Genomic DNA, 22,307 nt, shown 5'->3' on the forward strand with positions numbered 1-22,307 from the left:
TCCTCAGAAAGTTGTGTGGTACTTCCCACTCGCCCCCGGTTGCAATGGTTCTTCGTAGACCGCAAGGAAGCAAATGTCATGCGCTGGCACGCTGAAAGAAAGGAGGCACTGCTGAATGATGTAGATTGGATTGAACACTCAGTGCTGACACACCCTTTGGATGCAAGCTAGTGGAAAGCATTAGACATTGAATTCAAAAGTTTCGGGGCATATCCCAGAAACATCAGGTTGGGTGCGAGCACGGATGGATTCAATCCGTTCGAAAACCAGAGCAGCACACATAGCACCAGCTGGCCCGTGTTTGTATGGATCTACAACCTCCCCCTAGCTGTGCATGAAGAGAACGTACATACAGATGAGTATGCTAATTCAAGGGCCGACACACCCAGGAAACGATATCAACATATATCTCGAACTATTAAAGGAGGAGCTTGAAACGTTGTGGGCGGAGGAAGGGGTAGATACATGGGACGCCATCGCGGAAGAATATTACCCTTTGAGAGCCGTGTTGATCACGACGGTGCAGGACTACCTCAGATACTGTTATATTGCGCGCCAGGTGTGCCATGGACACAAGGCATGTATCAGTTGCATGGAAGAGATGGAGTTTTTGCAGCTTGGTAAGCATCCCGGCTACAATCCAAGAAGCGGAAGAGGCCATCAAAGAAGGATGCCAAAGCCAAGGAGGAGGCCAAAGCCAACGAGCCGGTCCGGCACCTTGACAAGTTGCCAGACAATTGACGACCCAAGCATCACTTGGGTGAGCTGATGCTGCAGGAGCATGTGGTCAAGAAACTCACCGCGGATATGAGGAGCTTTCATAACTCTGTCCTGTATCTAGAGAAGCAACTTCTCAATTCAACATCTCCTGGTTACCCTCTCTACGTGGAGAAGGTGCCAACTGGCATGGGCTTCATCGAAAAGTACCCCGCGGAATTGTGCTTCATCCGGTTCAATGCTATCTTCAACATCTTTCGCATGAAAATGCTCCACCATACCGTGGTCCGGCTAATTGCTCTTAGCCTTTCTTCCTAGATTGTTGATGACCCACAAATATAGGGGGTGTATCGTAGTATTTTCGATAAGTAAGAATGTCGATCCCAACGAGGAGCAGAAGGTGTTCACAAGCAGTTTCGATGAAGGATTCACTGTAAATGCTCACAGACAAGTATTCAGGGGGTTTTGATGTAGCAGATGAATAAAGTACGAGTAAGTAAAATGCGAGAGTAACAATTGCAGCGAGTGGCCCAATCCTTTTTAGCACAAAGGACAAGCCGGTGTGTTTACTTATAATGACCAAACGTTCTTGAGGACACACGGGAATTTAGTCTAGTGCTTTCGCTTCATATAGCTGATTAATCTTCATTGTTTTGATAAGTGTTGTGTGGGTGAACCTATGCTAATGCACCGCCCTTCCTAGGACTAATACATACTTGTGATTATACCCCTTGCAAGATCCGCAACTACAAGAAAGTAATTAAGATAAATCTAACCACAGCCTTAAACTCTCAGATCCTGCTATCCCTCCTGCATCGATATACCAACGGGGGTTTAGGTTTCTGTCACTCCGGCAACCCCGCAATTGGCAAACGAATACAAGATGTATTCCCCTAGGCCCATAAAGGTGAAGTATCATGTAGTCGACGTTCACATGACACCACTAGAAGAATAACACCACAACTTAAATATCATAACATTGAATATTACTCAACCATAATTCACTACTAACATTTAGACTTCACCCATGTCCTCAAGAACTAAACGAACTACTCACGAGATATCATATGGAACATGATCAGAGGTGATATGATGATGAATAACAATCTGAACATAAACCTTGGTTCAATGGTTTCACTCAATAGCATCAATAACAAGTAGAAATCAATACCGGGAGAGTTTCTCCTATCAAACAATCAAGATCCAACCCAAATCGTTACAGCGGTGACGAGGTGCAGCGGTGGAGACGGCGGTGATGTGTAACGGCCCCGGAAAAACCCCTATTAGATTTGTTTGTTCCTTTTCTTTTTTGCATCATCATGGCATCATACATATTTTGAACCCCAAAATTATTTTATTAAACCTTATTTTGGTTGCGAAATTATTCTTCATATCTTTTTCTCAAATTAAAACATATTTTTCTCTAGTTATTTTCGTGTATAAAACTGTTTAAAAATGGTTTCAAAACAAAACAGAAAAATAATAAAAGCAAACAGTTTTTAAACAAAAAAAAAGGGAGAGGAGGCCTCCCCAACCGACCAGGCCAGCAGAGGCCCAGACGGGAGCCTCCCAGTGGCCCAAGCCCACCTAACCCCAAAACCCTAGCCGGCCAAAACCGCCTCCCTGGCGTTTTTGCATTCCGCCCCCCCCGCCGCCGGCCCCCTCCTTTTGCAAAAACCACCTCATCCTCTTCTTTTTCCCACTCCGGTCCTCCCACCTCTCCTCTCTCTGCGCTCTCTCTCCCGCACGCGACCAGGAGCCGCGCGAACCCGACGCCCGCCTCCTGTTCTCAGCACCCGAGCCCGAGCTCGTCGCCACCCTCCGCGCCCTTCCCCGCTCCCCTCGCCCTTCTCAGGCTCCGGCCACTGCTGCGCAGCGCCGCCTCCCTCTCCTTGCTGCCGCGCCGCCTGCGCGCGAGCCCTGCTCTTCGCCGCGCCTCTCCTCGCTCGCCTGGTCCTGCTTCGCCCTTGCCGAGCCGCCCCGCGCGCAGCTCTTTGGCTGGCTGGCGCCGCCTCATTTTCCTACCAGCAGGAGCTCCATCGTGCGGCCAATCCCGCCTCTTCTCATGCTCATCCCCAACACCTGGGTCGCCCTCGTCGCTGCCGCCTGTGCTCGGTCGCTTCCACTTCATCCAGGACGTATCTGGCCAGTGCCTCGCCGTCCGCCGGTCCTCCAGGTCGCCCTACATGTTCGAATCAGCGCCACGGCTCCGCGTTCTCTATGTGCACGCCCACGAGCGTAGCCCCTCGGCTCACTGCCATGTTCCATTTTGACTCCGTGCCGGTGCAGGTTTGCTGATGCTCGTGTGGCTACCCGATGTTGTCCGTTGGTGTGGATGTTGTGGTGTGCTGGTGTGATGCCACACGAAGATCACCGGCGCCTATACAAGTTCATCGCCAACAATTGAAGACGGAACGTCAAGGTCTCCTTCACGGCTTCGAAGATCAAGACATCGGCTTCATCTTCTTCCTCTCCGAACCCGAATCCGGCGCCGATCTTTGTTCCGATACCGTGAGACCTAAACCCTAAGCCAACACTAATTTATAAATGTTCCATATAACTTGTTTGCATCTCCTATCATATTGCATCGCATCGTGCATCTTGTGGGTTTGGGTAAATAGCGAATACCTAATTAAAATATGGAATAGTGCGGGATTGTTATTATGTTGTCCCGGTTCCATTTAACTTTGAAGTAGCGCACCCTTGCCATGTTGTACCATGCTAATCAACACTCAAATTTGCCGGTAGAAATGCAACTCCAACCTAATTTGTGTGTCCGGGGTTCCGACTCCGATTAATTTGGATAAGTTGCATCGCCGCATCATGTTTGCCATGCCATGCATATCATCTTGATCATGCTGGATCTTCTTTATCCGTAGTAGTAATACTTGCATACGTTGTGTGTTCCAGCATTTGCTTCTTCCCGGATAGGATCGCGAAGTGGTGTTGTGAGATACGCCAAGTTCTCCGGTTGTTCCTCGGCAAGCTTTAACAGGCAAGCATTTCCCTTATACTCCTGTCCCTGCAGGAGTCGCTCACCTATTTTATTTTGCCTTCTCCCTCATGCTATCCTTAAGTTGCGTTCTTGTCACGTGTCCTTTCCACTTGTTACCTCAAGCAGCCCATATTGCCACCATCACCTCCCATGGCTATTGTTTGGTTATCGGGTCTGCCTTGCGAGTCGTAGTGCATGCTAGTGCTGTCTTATCTTGTTACCGTTGTTGTTATCTTATCGGGTTATATGTTGGGAAGAATCATGGTTACTTTAGTTGTTGACATTTGTTTAGCGGAGGCATCTGAAGGAGATATGCCCTAGAGGCAATAATAAAGTGGTTATTATTTATATCTTTATGTTTATGATAAATGTTTATATATCATGCTATAATTGTATTAACCGAAACATTAGTGCATGTGTGATATGTAGACAACAAGAAGTCCCTAGTATGCCTCTTAAACTAGCTTGTTGATTAATGGATGATTAGTTTCATAATCATGAACATTGGATGTTATTAATAACAAGGTTATATCATTATATGAATGATGTAATGGACACACCCAATTAAGCGTAGCATAAGATCTCGTCATTAAGTTATTTGCTATAAGCTTTCGATACATAGTTACCTAGTCCTTATGACCATGAGATCATGTAAATCACTTATACCGGAAAGGTACTTTGATTACACCAAACACCACTGCGTAAATGGGTGGCTATAAAGGTGGGATTAAGTATCCGGAAAGTATGAGTTGAGGCATATGGATCAACAGTGGGATTTGTCCATCCCGATGACGGATAGATATACTCTGGGCCCTCTCGGTGGAATGTCGTCTAATGTCTTGCAAGCATATGAATGAGTTCATAAGAGACCACATACCACGGTACGAGTAAAGAGTACTTGTCAGGAGACGAGGTTGAACAAGGTATAGAGTGATACCGAAGATCAAACCTCGGACAAGTAAAATATCGCGTGACAAAGGGAATTGGTATTATATGTGAATGGTTCATTCGATCACTAAAGTCATCGTTGAATATGTGGGAGCCATTATGGATCTCCAGATCCCGCTATTGGTTATTGGTCGGAGTGAGTACTCAACCATGTCCGCATAGTTCACGAACCGTAGGGTGACACACTTAAAGTTGGATGTTGAAATGGTAGTACTTGAATATGGAATGGAGTTCGAATATTTGTTCGGAGTCCCGGATGAGATCCCGGACATCACGAGGAGTTCCGGAATGGTCCGGAGAATAAGATTCATATATAGGATGTCATTTTATGTGAATTAAAATGTCGCGGAAGGTTCTATGGAAGGTTCTAGAAGGTTCTAGAAAAGTCCGGAAGAAACCACCAAGGAAGGTGGAGTCCACATGGGACTCCACCTCCATGGCCGGCCAACCCTAGTGGGGGAGGAGTCCCAAGTGGACTCCCCCTTAGGGGGCCGGCCACCCCCCCATATGGGAGGTGGAACTCCCACCTCAAGTGGGAGTCCTAGCTTGGCTAGGTTTCCCCTCCATATGGAAGGTTTTTGGTTCGGGTCTTATTCGAAGACTTGGATACCAACACTTGGGGTTCCACCTATATAATGAGGGGCATAGGGGAGGGGGCCGGCCATACCAAAGCCACAAGTTGGCTGCACCCCCTTGAGGCCGGCCACCCCCTCCCAAACCCTAGCCGCCCCCCTCTCCTCCATATCTCCCGCGTAGCTTTAGCGAAGCTCCGCCGGAGTTCTCCACCGCCACCGACACCACGCCGTCGTGCTGTCGGATTCAAGAGGAGCTACTACTTCCGCTGCCCGCTGGAACGGGAGGTGGACGTCGTCTTCATCAACAACCGAACGTGTGACCGAGTACGGAGGTGCTGCCCGTTCGTGGCGCCGGAACCGATCGTGATCAAGATCTTCTACGCGCTTTTGCAAGCGGCAAGTGAACGTCTACCGCAGCAACAAGAGCCTCCTCTTGTAGGCTTTGGAATCTCTTCAAGGGTGAGACTCGATACCCCCTCGTTGCTACCGTCTTCTAGATTGCATCTTGGCTTGGATTGCGTGTTCACGGTAGGAAAATGGTATCAGAGCCGTGTCTATGCATAGATGGTTGCACGAGTAGAACACAATGGTTTTGTGGGCGTTGATGCTCTTGTTATCTTTAGTTTGAGTACTTTGCATCTTTGTGGCATAGTGGGATGAAGCGGCTCGGACTAACTTTACATGACCGCGTTCATGAGACTTGTTCCTCGTTCGACATGCAACTTGTATTGCATAAGAGGCTTTGCGGGTGTCTGTCTCTCCTACTATAGTGAAGATTCAATTTACTCTTCTATTGAAAACATTAGTATCAACGTTGTGGTTCATGTTCGTAGGTAGATTAGATCTCTCTCGAAAACCCTAAACCACGTAAAATATGCAAACCAAATTAGAGACGTCTAACTTGTTTTTGCAGGGTTTGGTGATGTGATATGGCCATAATGTGATGATGAATATGTATGAGATGATCATTATTGTATTGTGGCAACCGGCAGGAGCCTTATGGTTGTCTTTAAATTTCATGTTGAGTAGTATTTCAAAGTAGTTGTAATAGTTGCTACATGGAGGACAATCATGAAGACGGCGTCATTGACCTTGACGCTACACCGACGATGATGGAGATCATGCCCGAAGATGATGGAGATCATGTCCGTGCTTTGGAGATGAAGATCAAAGGCGCAAAGACAAAAGGGCCATATCATATCACATATGAACTGCATGTGATGTTAATCCTTTTATGCATCTTATTTTGCTTAGATCGCGACGGTAGCATTATAAGATGATCCCTCACTAAAATCTCAAGATAATAAAGTGTTCATCCTTAGTAGCACCGTTGCCAAGACTTGTCGTTTCGAAGCATCTCGTGATGATCGGGTGTGATAGAATCAACAAGTGCATACAACGGGTGCAAGACAGTTTTGCACATGCGGATACTAAGGTGGCCTTGACGAGCCTAGCATGTACAGACATGGTCTCAGAACACGTGATACCGAAAGGTAGAGCATGAATCATATGGTTGATATGCTGAACACTTTGAGTGTTCGCCATTGAAATCACACCTTGTCTCGTGATGATCGGACATAGGTGCGGTGGATTTGGTTCGTGTGATCACTAAGACAATGCGAGGGATATTGTTTTGAGTGGGAGTTCACCTAGATTTTTAATTATGTTGAATTAAAATTTGAACTCAATTTGTCATAAACTTAGTCTAAACTTTTGCAAATATATGTTGTACAGATGGCGTCCCCAATCAATTTTAACCAGTTCCTAGAGAAAGAAAAACTTAAGAGCAACGGTAGCAACTTCACCGACTGGTTCCGTCATGTGAGGATCTTCCTCTCTGGCGGAAATCTGCAATATGTGCTTGATGCACCGCTAGGTGATCCTCCTGCAGAAACTGAAACCGATGAAGTAAAAGCTGTTTACGAGACTCGGAAAATTCGGTACTCTCAAGTTCAGTGTGCCATCCTGTGCAGTCTGGAATCCGATCTTCAAAAACGTTTTGAGCACCACGATCCTCATGAGTTGATGAAAGAGCTAAAAGCGATTTTTGAGACTCATGCGGCCGTGGAATGCTATGAAGCATCGAAACAATTCTTCAGCTGCATGATGGAAGAAGGCAGCTCCGTTAGTGAGCACATGCTCGCCATGACCGGACATGCGAAGAAACTCAGTGACTTGGGAATAGTGATTCCTAACAGACTGGGGATTAATCGTGTCCTTCAATCACTGCCACCAAGTTACAAAAACTTTGTGATGAACTACAATATGCAGAACATGAACAAGGAGTTACCTGAACTCTTTGGCATGCTAAAAGCTGCTGAGATTGAGATCAAGAAAGAGCACCAAGTGTTGATGGTCAACAAGACCACCAGTTTCAAGAAACAGGGCAAGTCTAAGGGAAAATTCAAGAAGGGTGGCAAGAAAGCTGCCACGCCTCCTATGAAACCTAAGAACGGCCCTAAGCCTGATGCTGAGTGCTATTACTGCAAGGAGAAGGGACACTGGAAGCGTAATTGCTCCAAGTATCTGGCTGATCTGAAGAGCGGCCTTGTCAAGAAGAAGAAAGAAGGTATATCTGATATACATGTTATAGATGTTTATCTCACTGGTTCTCGTTCTAGTACCTGGGTATTTGATACTGGTTCGGTTGCTCATATATGTAACTCGAAACAGGAACTAAAGAATAAACGAAGACTACTGAAAGATGAAGTGACGATGCGCGTTGGAAATGGATCCAAAGTCGATGTGATCGCTGTCGGCACACTTCCTCTACATCTACCTTCGGGATTAGTTTTAAGCCTAAATAATTGTTATTTTGTACCCGCGTTGAGCATGAACATTATATCTGGATCTTGTTTAATGCAAGACGGTTATTCATTCAAGTCTGAGAATAATGGTTGTTCTATTTTTATGAATAATATCTTTTATGGTCGAGCACCACAAAAGAATGGCTTATTTCTGTTAGATCTCGATAGTAGTGATACGCATATACATAACATTGATGCTAAGCGAATTAAATTGAATGATAATTCTACTTATATGTGGCACTGTCGTCTTGGTCATATTGGAGTGAAACGCATGAAGAAACTCCATACTGATGGATTACTTGAATCACTTGACTTTGAGTCACTTGATAGATGCGAAGCATGTCTAATGGGAAAAATGACAAAGACTCCATTTTCTGGTATGATGGAGCGAGCTACTGACTTATTGGAAATCATACATATCGATGTGTGTGGACCAATGAGTGTAGCATCGCGCGGTGGTTATCGTTATGTTCTAACCTTCACAGATGATCTGAGTAGATATGGGTATATCTATTTCATGAAACATAAATCCGAAACTTTCGAGAAGTTTAAGGAATTCCAAAGTGAAGTAGAAAATCAACGTAACAAGAAGATCAAATTTCTATGATCTGATCGTGGAGGTGAATATCTGAGTTATGAGTTTGGCATGCATTTAAAGAAATGCGGAATACTTTCACAATTGACACCGCCGGGAACACCTCAACGAAACGGTGTGTCCGAACGTCGTAATCGAACTCTCTTAGATATGGTTCGTTCTATGATGTCTCTTACTGATTTGCCGTTATCATTTTGGAGTTATGCATTAGAGACAGCCGCATTCACTTTAAATAGAGCACCATCAAAATCCGTAGAAACGACACCGTATGAATTATGGTTTAATAAGAAACCTAAGCCTATGTAAAGAAGTTACAACCGGACAAGCTAGAACCCAAAGCGGAGAAATGCGTCTTCATAGGATACCCTAAGGAAACTATAGGGTATACTTTCTATCACAAATCCGAAGGCAAAATCTTTGTTGCTAAGAACGGAACCTTTCTTGAGAAAGAATTTCTCACTAAAGAAGTGACTGGAAGAAAAGTAGAACTCGATGAGATTGATGAATCTATACTCGTTGATCAGAGTAGCGCAGTACCGGAAGTTGTACCAGTACCGCCTACACCGGCAACAGAGGAAGCTAATGATAATGATCATGAAACTTCGAACGAGGAAACTACTGAACCTCGCAGATCGACAAGGGAACGTACCACTCCTGATTGGTATGATCCTTGTCTAAATGTCATGATTGTGGATAACAATGATGAGGACCCTGCGACGTATGAAGAAGCGATGATGAGCCCAGATTCCAACAAATGGCAAGAAGCCATGAAATCCGAAATGGGATCCATGTATGATAACAAAGTATGGACATTGGTAGACTTACCTGATAGCTGAAAGGCTGTCGAGAATAAATGGATCTTCAAGAGAAAAACAGATGCTGATGGTAATATTACTGTCTATAAAGCTCGACTTGTCGCAAAGGGTTTCCGACAAATTCAAGGAGTTGACTACGATGAGACTTTCTCACCGGTAGCGAAGCTAAAATCTGTGAGGATTTTGTTAGCAATAGCTGCATTTTTCGATTATGAGATTTGGCAGATGGATGTCAAAACGGCGTTCCTTAATGGAGACATTGAGGAAGAGTTGTATATGGTACAACCCAAAGGTTTTGTCGATCCTAAAAATGTTGACAAAGTATGCAAACTTCAGCGTTCAATCTATGGACTGAAGCAAGCATCAAGAAGTTGGAACCGACGCTTTGATAAGGTGATCAAAAACTTCGGGTTTATACAGTGTCATGGAGAGGCCTGTATTTACAAGAAAGTGAGTGGGAGCTCTGTAGCATTCCTGATATTATATGTAGATGACATATTGTTGATCGGAAATGATATAGAACTATTGAGCAGTGTTAAAGGTTATTTGAATAATAGTTTTTCAATGAAAGACCTTGGTGAAGCATCGTATATATTAGGCATCAAGATTTATAGAGATAGATCAAGACGCCTAATAGGGCTATCACAGAGTACATATCTGGACAAGATTCTAAAGAAGTTTAGAATGGACGAAAGTAAGAAAGGGTTCTTACCTATGTTACCAGGCAAAGTCTTGAGTAAGACTCAAGGACCGGCTACGGCAGAAGAAAGAGAAAGGATGAGTAAAATCCCCTATGCCTCGGCAGTAGGATCTATCATGTATGCCATGCTATGTACTAGACCGGATATAGCACATGCTGTTAGTTTGACTAGCAGATATCAAAGTGATCCAGGAATGGAACACTGGACAGCGGTCAAGAATATCCTGAAGTACTTGAAAAAAACGAAGGATATGTTTCTTTGTTATGGAGGTGACCAAGAGCTCGTTGTAAGTGGTTACACCGATGCAAGTTGGAACACTGATCCTGATGACTCTAAGTCACAATCTGGGTACGTATTTATATTGAACGGTGCTGCAGTAAGCTGGGCAAGCTCGAAGCAGTGCACGGTGGCGAAGTCTTCAACAGAATCAGAGTACATAGCGGCTTCAGAGGCTTCATCAGAAGCGGTATGGATGAAGAGGTTCATTGTAGAGCTCGGTGTGGTTCCTAGTGCATTGGACCCATTAATCATTTATTGTGATAACATGGGTGCCATCGCCAATGCACAAGAGCCAAGGTCACACAAGAGGCTGAAGCATATGAAGCTGCGTTACCACTCGATTCGCGAATACATCGAAGATGGAGAAGTAAAGATTTACAAAGTACACACTGATCTGAATGTAGCAGATCCGTTGACTAAAGCTCTCCCTAGGGCAAAGCATGACCAACACCAGAATGCCATGGGTGTTAGGTATATTACAATGTAATCTAGATTATTGACTCTAGTGCAAGTGGGAGACTGAAGGAGATATGCCCTAGAGGCAATAATAAAGTGGTTATTATTTATATATTTATGTTTATGATAAATGTTTATATATCATGCTATAATTGTATTAACCGAAACATTAGTGCATGTGTGATATGTAGACAACAAGAAGTCCCTAGTATGCCTCTTAAACTAGCTTGTTGATTAATGGATGATTAGTTTCATAATCATGAACATTGGATGTTATTAATAACAAGGTTATATCATTATATGAATGATGTAATGGACACACCCAATCAAGCGTAGCATAAGATCTCGTCATTAAGTTATTTGCTATAAGCTTTCGATACATAGTTACCTAGTCCTTATGACCATGAGATCATGTAAATCACTTATACCGGAAAGGTACTTTGATTACACCAAACACCACTGCGTAAATGGGTGGCTATAAAGGTGGGATTAAGTATCCGGAAAGTATGAGTTGAGGCATATGGATCAACAGTGGGATTTGTCCATCCCGATGATGGATAGATATACTCTGGGCCCTCTCGGTGGAATGTCGTCTAATGTCTTGCAAGCATATGAATGAGTTCATAAGAGACCACATACCACGGTACGAGTAAAGAGTACTTGTCAGGAGACGAGGTTGAACAAGGTATAGAGTGATACCGAAGATCAAACCTCGGACAAGTAAAATATCGCGTGACAAAGGGAATTGGTATTATATGTGAATGGTTCATTCGATCACTAAAGTCATCGTTGAATATGTGGGAGCCATTATGGATCTCCAGATCCCGCTATTGGTTATTGGTCGGAGTGAGTACTCAACCATGTCCGCATAGTTCACGAACCGTAGGGTGACACACTTAAAGTTGGATGTTGAAATGGTAGTACTTGAATATGGAATGGAGTTCGAATATTTGTTCGGAGTCCCGGATGAGATCCCGGACATCACGAGGAGTTCCAGAATGGTCCGGAGAATAAGATTCATATATAGGATGTCATTTTATGTGAATTAAAATGTCGCGGAAGGTTATATGAAAGGTTCTAGAAGGTTCTAGAAACGTCCGGAAGAAACCACCAAGGAAGGTGGAGTCCACATGGGACTCCACCTCCATGGCCGGCCAACCCTAGTGGGGGAGGAGTCCCAAGTGGACTCCCCCTTAGGGGGCCGGCCCCCCCCCCATATGGGAGGTGGAACTCCCACCTCAAGTGGGAGTCCTAGCTTGGCTAGGTTTCCCCTCCATATGGAAGGTTTTTGGTTCGGGTCTTATTCGAAGACTTGGATACCAACACTTGGGGTTCCACCTATATAATGAGGGGCATAGGGGAGGGGGCCGGCCACACCAAAGCCACAAGTTGGCCGCACCCCCTTGAGGCCGGCCACCCCCTCCCAAACCCTAGCCGCCCCCCTCTCCTCCATATCTCCCGCGTAGCTTTAGCGAAGCTCCGCCAGAGTTCTCCACCGCCACCGACACCATGCCGTCGTGCTGTCGGATTCAAGAGGAGCTACTACTTCTGCTGCCCGCTGGAACGGGAGGTGGACGTCGTCTTCATCAACAACCGAACGTGTGACCGAGTACGGAGGTGCTGCCCGTTCGTGGCGCCGGAACCGATCGTGATCAAGATCTTCTACGCGCTTTTGCAAGCGGCAAGTGAACGTCTACCGCAGCAACAAGAGCCTCCTCTTGTAGGCTTTGGAATCTCTTCAAGGGTGAGACTCGATACCCCCTCGTTGCTACCGTCTTCTAGATTGCATCTTGGCTTGGATTGCGTGTTCGCGGTAGGAAATTTTTTGTTTTCTATGCAACGTTATCCTACAGCATCGGTGGGTCAGCTGATCGTTTTGTGACGGCTCACTTGTGTTTCCTAAATATTTTTAGGACCCCGAGTTCTTGTTATCTGTTCCGAGACTGAGCGCTCTAACCACACGTGGGTATGCTTACCGGGTCTCCCCTCGACCACTGCCGTAACCTACAGCCTTGTCCAGTGGCCACAACTAGTTTGGATGTTTGTTTTGTTTCTCCCGGGCATGCAAGCTTGTTTCTTTGTGGTCAGATGATATGATGTTACTCTTGGGGAAGCCATGTTGCCTTGTAACCCCGTTGTCTCTTGCACGCTCGTAGGATGCGGTACGTATTGCTGAAGATGGATTCACCCTGCGGGCACTGTTTCCATCCGAAAGCCGTAGACGCAAACAGCTAAGTCCGTGTCGGAGTTTCGATCGGGCTCCAAAACGGGTTAACTTAGTTAGGTGGCTTCCTAGACATTGTTGTAGTGAAGGAGAGTGCGTGTCGTGATATCCACCTGTCGTAAGTGGGTTGATCGTGCGTGTGGGCACATTTGGGCACCCCTGCAGGGTTACATCTTATCGATAAGCCGTGTCCGCGGTTATGGACGACTTGGAGCTGTATGACTCGACCATAGACAACTTACACATGTTGTTTATTAATAATAAATTGCATAGTAAGTTAGCTCAACTTCACTAATAAATGGTTAAAACTTGACAACCGTGTGAGTGCCTTTGTAAGTACTTCTTTGCGAAGGGGGAACGCATCGGTTGTGTTATGTTTGCAGAGTATAGAACTGCTAGTTTATGCGCTCTCTCACCTTCTCTGAGTAGACGAATGTTATAGAGTGCCTCTATAGGTTTTTAGTGCTTGCGCGCTGCCGCTTAACCCCACCATATTGCCTATGACGTTCCTCTTGCGTCCTCTAAGTCCCCTGCATGCCTCAAGTACAAAGGACGACTGGTTGATGAATGCTTATACGTCTTGAAGTCTTGTTAAGTACGAACCCGTACTTATTGCTGCTTCTACGGGATATAATCGGGCAGGTATGAAGATATGTTCGATGAAGACGACGTTAGCAAGGTTACCCTTCCGGCTTGGCCTGGGCAGGGTTATGGACGCCACTGGTTATCTTCAGGACTCTTAGTCCAGTTTGTACCTTGTCCGTACTCGGACGTATTCGATCTTATGTATGATTTGGATCTTTGTATTGTATATTTGTATCTTGACTCGTTGGAGTCGTTGTTGTAATATATGTATCTTGTGGGCTCTATTGTAATCCTGTTGTAATGTTACCGCTCGTGTTAATTCCTCTGGCATCACGTGTGTGATTCGTCGCGCACGTCGTGTCGGAGGGCGTCTCTGAATCGATATCGTGCGGATTTCGGCGGGATCGCTGGAATCCTCACGGTACCTGTTCCGGGGCGTCACAAGTTGGTATCAGAGCCTCAGGTTATCGATACCCCACTAGTCCAGCCTGTAGGATAACCTTGCCAACGGTCGATAAGTTTAGAGCATCCAAACTATTTTCTAAAAATTCGTTGGATAGATCTGGTTAGATCTGAATTTTCTCCTTATCCCTATTCTTTCTCCTCTTATCTATGCGAGTTTTGAGTCTTCTCTCTTATCCGAGTTTCTCCGAGTCTTAGGTTCCGACGCGGTTGGACGATCTATGCCTTTATCCTATTAGGTCCGATCTTCGGAGGATCCCGACGGAAGCGCATCATCAACAACGGAACAACGACTTCTTGTTAGTGGTATCGCCGATCAACATGGAGCACGAACTCTTGTTAGTGGTGTCGAGGAGATCGACACGTCGCCTGAAGACCTGATAGTTCACCTCTCTCCCCCGTACCTTGAGGTGGAACCTCGGGGCGAGGTTCCTTGTTAGTGGTGTCGATTGTAACGGCCCCGGAAAAACCCCTATTAGATTTGTTTGTTCCTTTTCTTTTTTGCATCATCATGGCATCATACATATTTTGAACCCCAAAATTATTTTATTAAACCTTATTTTGGTTGCGAAATTATTCTTCATATCTTTTTCTCAAATTAAAACATATTTTTCTCTAGTTATTTTCGTGTATAAAACTGTTTAAAAATGGTTTCAAAACAAAACAGAAAAATAATAAAAGCAAACAGTTTTTAAACAAAAAAAAAGGGAGAGGAGGCCTCCCCAACCGGCCAGGCCAGCAGAGGCCCAGCCGGGAGCCTCCCAGTGGCCCAAGCCCACCTAACCCCAAAACCCTAGCCGGCCAAAACCGCCTCCCTGGCGTTTTTGCATTCCGCCCCCCCGCCGCCGGCCCCCTCCTTTTGCAAAAACCACCTCATCCTCTTCTTTTTCCCACTCCGGTCCTCCCACCTCTCCTCTCTCTGCGCTCTCTCTCTCCCGCACGCGACCAGGAGCCGCGCGAACCCGACGCCCACCTCCTGTTCTTACCACCCGAGCCCGAGCTCGTCGCCACCCTCCGCGCCCTTCCCCGCTCCCCTCGCCCTTCTCAGGCTCCAGCCATTGCTGCGCAGCGCCGCCTCCCTATCCTTGCTGCCGCGCCGCCTGCGCGCGAGCCCTGCTCTTCGCCGCGCCTCTCCTCGCTCGCCTGGTCCTGCTTCGCCCTTGCCGAGCCGCCCCGCGCGCAGCTCTTTGGCTGGCAGGCGCCGCCTCGTTTTCCTACCAGCAGGAGCTCCATCGCGCGGCCAATCCCGCCTCTTCTCATGCTCATCCCCAACACCTGGGTCGCCCTCGTCGCTGCCGCCTGTGCTCGGTCGCTGCCACTTCATCCAAGACGTATCTGGCCAGTGCCTCGCCGTCCGCCGGTCCTCCAGGTCGCCCTACATGTTCGAATCAGCGCCACGGCTCCGCGTTCTCTATGTGCATGCCCACGAGCGTAGCCCCTCGGCTCACTGCCATGTTCCATTTTGACTCCGTGCCGGTGCAGGTCAGGTCGCCCTACATGTTCGAATCAGCGCCACGGCTCCGCGTTCTCTATGTGCACGCCCACGAGCGTTGCCATGTTCCATTTTGACTCCGTGCCGGTGCAGGTTTGCTGATGCTCGCGTGGCTACCCGATGTTGTCCGTTGGTGTGGATGTTGTGGTGTGCTGGTGTGATGCCGCACGAAGATCACCGGCGCCTATACAAGTTCATCGCCAACAATTGAAGACGGAACGTCAAGGTCTCCTTCACGGCTTCGAAGATCAAGACATCGGCTTCATCTTCTTCCTCTCCGAACCCGAATCCGGCGCCGATCTTTGTTCCGATACCGTGAGACCTAAACCCTAAGCCAACACTATTTTATAAATGTTCCATATAACTTGTTTGCATCTCCTATCATATTGCATCGCATCGTGCATCTTGTGGGTTTGGGTAAATAGCGAATACCTAATTAAAATATGGAATAGTGCGGGATTGTTATTATGTTGTCCCGGTTCCATTTAACTTTGAAGTAGCGTACCCTTGCCATGTTGTACCATGCTAATCAACACTTAAATTTGCCGGTAGAAATGCAACTCCAACCTAATTTGTGTGTCCGGGGTTCCGACTCCGATTAATTTGGATAAGTTGCATCGCCGCATCATGTTTGCCATGCCATGCATATCATCTTGATCATGCTGGATCTTCTTTATCCGTAGTAGTAATACTTGCATACGTTGTGTGTTCCAGCATTTGCTTCTTCCCGGATAGGATCGCGAAGTGGTGTTGTGAGATACGCCAAGTTCTCCGGTTGTTCCTCGGCAAGCTTTAACAGGCAAGCATTTCCCTTATACTCCTGTCCCTGCAGGAGTCGCTCACCTATTTTATTTTGCCTTCTCCCACATGCTATCCTTAAGTTGCGTTCTTGTCACGTGTCCTTTCCACTTGTTACCTCAAGCAGCCCATATTGCCACCATCACCTCCCATGGCTATTGTTTGGTTATCGGGTCTGCCTTGCGAGTCGTAGTGCATGCTAGTGCTGTCTTATCTTGTTACCGTTGTTGTTATCTTATCGGGTTATATGTTGGGAAGAATCATGGTTACTTTAGTTGTTGACATTTGTTTAGCGGAGGCATCGGTGGGTCAGCTGATCGTTTTGTGACGGCTCACTTGTGTTTCCTAAATATTTTTAGGACCCCGAGTTCTTGTTATCTGTTCCGAGACTGAGCGCTCTAACCACACGTGGGTATGCTTACCGGGTCTCCCCTCGACCACTGCCGTAACCTACAGCCTTGTCCAGTGGCCACAACTAGTTTGGATGTTTGTTTTGTTTCTCCCGGGCGTGCAAGCTTGTTTCTTTGTGGTCAGATGATATGATGTTACTCTTGGGGAAGCCATGTTGCCTTGTAACCCCGTTGTCTCTTGCACGCTCGTAGGATGCGGTACGTATTGCTGAAGATGGATTCACCCTGCGGGCACTGTTTCCATCCGAAAGCCGTAGACGCAAACAGCTAAGTCCGCGTCGGAGTTTCGATCGGGTTCCGAAACGGGTTAACTTAGTTAGGTGGCTTCCTGGACATTGTTGTAGTGAAGGAGAGTGCGTGTCGTGATATCCACCTATCGTAAGTGGGTTGATCGTGCGTGTGGGCACATTTGGGCACCCCTGCAGGGTTACATCTTATCGATAAGCCGTGTCCGCGGTTATGGACGACTTGGAGCTGTATGACTCGACCATAGACAACTTACACCTGTTGTTTATTAATAATAAATTGCATAGTAAGTTAGCACAACTTCACTAATAAATGGTTAAAACTTGACAACCGTGTGAGTGCCTTTGTAAGTACTTCTTTGCGAAGGGGGAACGCATCGGTTGTGTTATGTTTGCAGAGTATAGAACTGCTAGTTTATGCGCTCTCTCACCTTCTCTGAGTAGACGAATGTTATAGAGTACCTCTATAGGTTTTTAGTGCTTGCGCGCTGCCTCTTAACCCCACCATATTGCCTATGACGTTCCTCTTGCGTCCTCTAAGTCCCCTGCGTGCCTCAAGTACAAAGGACGACTGGTTGACGAATGCTTATATGTCTTGAAGTCTTGTTAAGTACGAACCCGTACTTATTGCTGCTTCTACGGGATATAACCGGGCAGGTATGAAGATATGTTCGATGAAGACGACGTTAGCAAGGTTACCCTTCCTGCTTGGCCTGAGCAGGGTTATGGACGCCACTGGTTATCTTCAGGACTCTTAGTCCAGTTTGTACCTTGTCCGTACTCGGACGTATTCGATCTTATGTATGATTTGGATCTTTGTATTGTATATTTGTATCTTGACTCGTTGGAGTCGTTGTTGTAATATATGTATCTTGTGGGCTCTATTGTAATCCTGTTGTAATGTTACCGCTCGTGTTAATTCCTCTGGCATCACGTGTGTGATTCGTCGCGCACGTCGTGTCGGAGGGCGTCTCTGAATCGATATCGTGCGGATTTCGGCGGGATCGCTGGAATCCTCATGGTACCGGTTCCGGGGCGTCACATGATGATGATGGAGATGATGGTGATGGTGATGGAGATGATGTCCAGCTCGATGACGGTGACGATGGCGTCGATTTCCCCCTCCGGGAGGGAATTTCCTCGGCAAATTTCAGCCTGCCGGAGAGCTCTTTTCTCTCTGGTGTTTTCCGCCCCGCAGAGGCGGCTGTGACTCTTCGCGACTATCCTCTGGAGCTTAGGTTTTCGGTACAAAGAAGTACGCGAAGGAGAGGAGTCCAGAGGTGGCTATGGGCCCCCTCCCCACAAGGCGGCGCAGCCAGGGCAGGCCTACGCCGGCCTATGAGGGGGGCCCATGGTGGCCCTCCTCGGCTCCTCCTTCTGGCTCTCGTCGTCTTCTGGAAAAGTAGGATTTTTCATATAAATTCCGTCAATTGTTGATCTTCCGAAATATTGCATTCTGACGGCGCTTTTTCCAGCAGAATCCTGACTCCGGTGCGCGATCCTCCAATAATCATGAAACATGCAAAATAGATGAAATAACATAAGTATCATCTCCAAATATGAAATATATCAATGAATAACAGCAAATTATGATATAAAATAGTGATGCAAAATGGACGTATCAACTCCCCCCAAGCTTAGACTTCGCTTGTCCCCAAGCGAAACTGAACTCGGTAAACAGGACCACATGTTTATGGAGTGAAGAGTCGATAAATAAAATACGGACAAGAAGCATCATATTCATTCACACAAGAAATTTTAGTAAACAACTTCCTCATATAATTCAATTTGAAACTAGTAGAAGGTAATCACAAATAATGGTGCATAAGAAATTATAATTGGTGATGGCAAACTTCGTACTTGGTCAGAGAACAATTAACAGGTTATACTTATCTATCGAGCAGCGCTCTCATGTTAAAGTTTATATGGCATAACTTGCATACTCAATCATAATAATCTCCTCATAATCATTGATAACTTTCAAAGCTATATTCATTCAGATAAAACTTGTACTAAACAAGGAAGAGTAAAAGACATGATGAAGTAAATCACAATATAGATGGTTTGATCACAACAACTCTAATGCTTGCTTGAGATGGAGGGAAATAGGTTTACTGACTCAACATAAAGTAAAAGACAGGCCCTTCGCAGAGGGAAGCAGGGATTAAATCATGTGCTAGAGCTTTTTCAGTTTTGGAATCATATAAAGAGAATAAAAGTAACATTTTGAGAGGTGTTTGTTGTTGTCAACGACTGGTAGCGGGTACTCTAACCCCCTTGCCAGACAAACTCTCGAAGAGCGGCTCCCATAAAGTTTTATTTTAGGTTGGCACTCCTCCCGACCTTTGCTTTCACAAACCATGGCTAACCGAATCCTCGGGTGCCTGCCAACAATCTCATACCATGAAGGAGTGCCTTTTTATTTTAGTTTTATTTAGATGACACTCCTCCCCTCCTTTGCTTTCTCAAGCCATGGCTAACCGAATCCTCGGGTGCCGTCCAACAATCACATACCATGGAGGAGTGTCTATTGTAAAATTATGAAGGTTAATTAATCGGGGCTGGGAACCCCATTGCCAGCTCTTTATGCAAAATTATTGGATGAGCGGATGAAGCCACTAGTCCATTGGTGAAAGTTGCCCAACAAGATTGAAAGATAAAACACCACATACTTCCTCATGAGCTATAAAACATTGACACAAATAATAGGTAATAAATTTTGAATTGTTTAAAGGTAGCACACGAAGTATTTACTTGGAATGGCAGAAAATACCATGTAGTAGGTAGTTATGGTGGACACAAATGGCGTATGTTTGGGTTAAGGTTTGGATGCACGAGAAGCATTCCCTCTCGGTACAGGTTTTTGGCTAGCAAGGTTAATTAGCAAGCATAAGAGTTGAGGGGAACAAACAAATATACATGTGATAGAAACAATCATGCATCTTCCTTGTAAGCACAAACAATTTTAACTTCAGAATAATAAGCTAAGGAGCAAACAAGAAAGAAAGACAATGAAACAACATATCTACATGTATTTCTCTTTTCTACTTAAACCTCAAAGTGTTGTTGCTATTGACCAATGCTAAGTTTTCCAAAACCAAATAGATTTATTCAGTGCTCCCAAAGTGATACCCATACTAATAACAACATCAATCATATAATAGAGGTTGCAACCTAAAATAAGATGTGCAATATGTAAATGATAAGACTTCTCATTAATATTCCATAACGATAACTCACACTAAGGGATACATAGACAACCAACTAAGGAGAGATACTTCCATACTGCAACCCATCTTATATGATAACTTCCCTACTCATGATATGACACTACTTGACAGTAAAAGGTAAAAGATAGTGATGATGTGATACCGCGACACTCACCCAAGCTTGGAACAAACCAAGGGGATGCCAATACCGATGATGAATTACTCCTTCGGCGGTGGTGATGATGAATTGTTGACAAGCTTCTCAACAAGCTCCTGAAGCTCATCAATCTTGTACATGAGGTTGCGAATCATCTCTGAATTGTGCTTGACGCGGCTAAGAAGTACGTCCGACGGCGAGTCCCAACTCTTGGAGTTATTTCCCCACTCTTCAGCTTCAGGCTTCATCCTTCCTGCAGTGTTAGAGCGATCTATATCTCAATTGCTAGGCAATGCTGCCTTGGGAATCCTTTCAATTTGACTATTGTAAATTAGATTGCGGAAGGGGTGATAAGTGCCTGGAGAAGATGTCTTTGGAGCTAAGTAGTGACGTGGGACCCTTCCTCCGGTGCGAATTCTTGCGCTCCTCTTGGCACTAAAAGGGTTCTCCACCACCTCGATGCTTGCGATGGTAGCTCGCGGGTATGCGTGCGAATCTTCCTCCACTTCTTCTTCATCTTCTTCCTTGACGCTCTCGTCCACCTCTTTCCACTCGGGATCTTGAATATCTTCATCCGAAAGCCCCTTGCCCTTGTTGTCAGAGACCATGGTGCTTCTAGATTAAAAACAGATCCTGGCAGAAACAGCTCGAAACAAAACATGTCGAGAAAACGATATACGGACCTCCAGGGGTCCGGGGGATTATATAGCAGGAATTTTTACGACATAAGGAAAGTACCAGGTCGAACCAGAGTCGGAGAGGGGCAACGAGGTGGCCTCCTCATAGGGCGGCGCGGCCAGGCTGGGGCCCGCGCCGGCCTATGAGGGCACGCCCTCGTGCGTCTCCTCCACTCCGTTTCGATCTCGTAATTTTTCATATTTAACAAAAACAGCAAAAACATTGTTCGGAAAGTAAAACGCGAACTTTTTATTACCAGTACTGTTACCTATTCAAAGTCGAATTCTTCCGGACTGTCAATTTGACCTTTGATGAAATCTTCCGGAGTTTCCACTCGAATAACATCAACATCTTCATTATAAGAATCGCCTGAGATATAATGCTTGAGTCTTTGTCCATTCACCACTTGTGAGGCATCGCCTTGGAGAGAACTAATTTTAATCGCCCCTGAATGATATACCTCCTCAACGACATAGGGTCCTTCCCATTTTGAGAGTAATTTCCCTGCAAAGAATCTGAGACGAGACCGATACAATAGGACTTTATCCCCAATATTAAATTCTCTTTTTATAATTCTTCTATCGTGCCATTTCTTAACTTTCTCTTTAAAGAGTTTAGCATTTTCATCAGCTTCACTTCTCCATTCATCTAGAGAACTCAATTGTAGCAATCTCTTCTTACCGGCTAGTTTAGGATCTTTATTTAGTTCTCTTACAGCCCAGTAAGCTTTGTGCTCTAGTTCTAAAGGTAAATGACAAGCTTTTCCATAAACCATTTTATACGGTGACATACCCATGGGATTTTTATAAGCAGTTCTATAAGCCCATAGTGCTTCCTTCAATTTACTAGCCCAATTCTTTCTAGATTTATTAACAGTCTTTTGCAAGATAGATTTAATCTCTCTATTTGATAGTTCTACTTGCCCACTAGTTTGAGGATGATAAGCGGAAGCAATTCTATGGTTAATACCATATTTAGCAAGAGTTTTTCTAAAACCACCATGAATAAAATGAGAACCTCCATCAGTCATAATATATCTAGGAACTCCAAATCTAGGAAAAATAATATCTAAAAGCATTCTTAAAGAGGTCTCACCATCAGCACTTTTTGTGGGTATGGCTTCCACCCATTTAGTAACATAATCAACAACGACAAGTAT

At 45.5% G+C, this 22,307-nt stretch overlaps 1 long non-coding RNA gene across 1 annotated transcript; it reads left to right on the forward strand.

Moving 5' to 3' along the window:
* Window positions 1-3,574: 3,574 nt before the first annotated feature.
* Window positions 3,575-13,981, forward strand: LOC139830936 (uncharacterized). Its single transcript, XR_011744467.1, has 2 exons — window positions 3,575-3,712; window positions 13,755-13,981. It is a non-coding gene; the product is annotated as an uncharacterized lncRNA (long non-coding RNA).
* The last annotated feature ends 8,326 nt before the right edge of the window (window positions 13,982-22,307 follow it).

This window comes from Lolium perenne, chromosome 4, assembly GCF_019359855.2.
Source record: "Lolium perenne isolate Kyuss_39 chromosome 4, Kyuss_2.0, whole genome shotgun sequence".
NCBI lineage: Eukaryota > Viridiplantae > Streptophyta > Magnoliopsida > Poales > Poaceae > Lolium > Lolium perenne.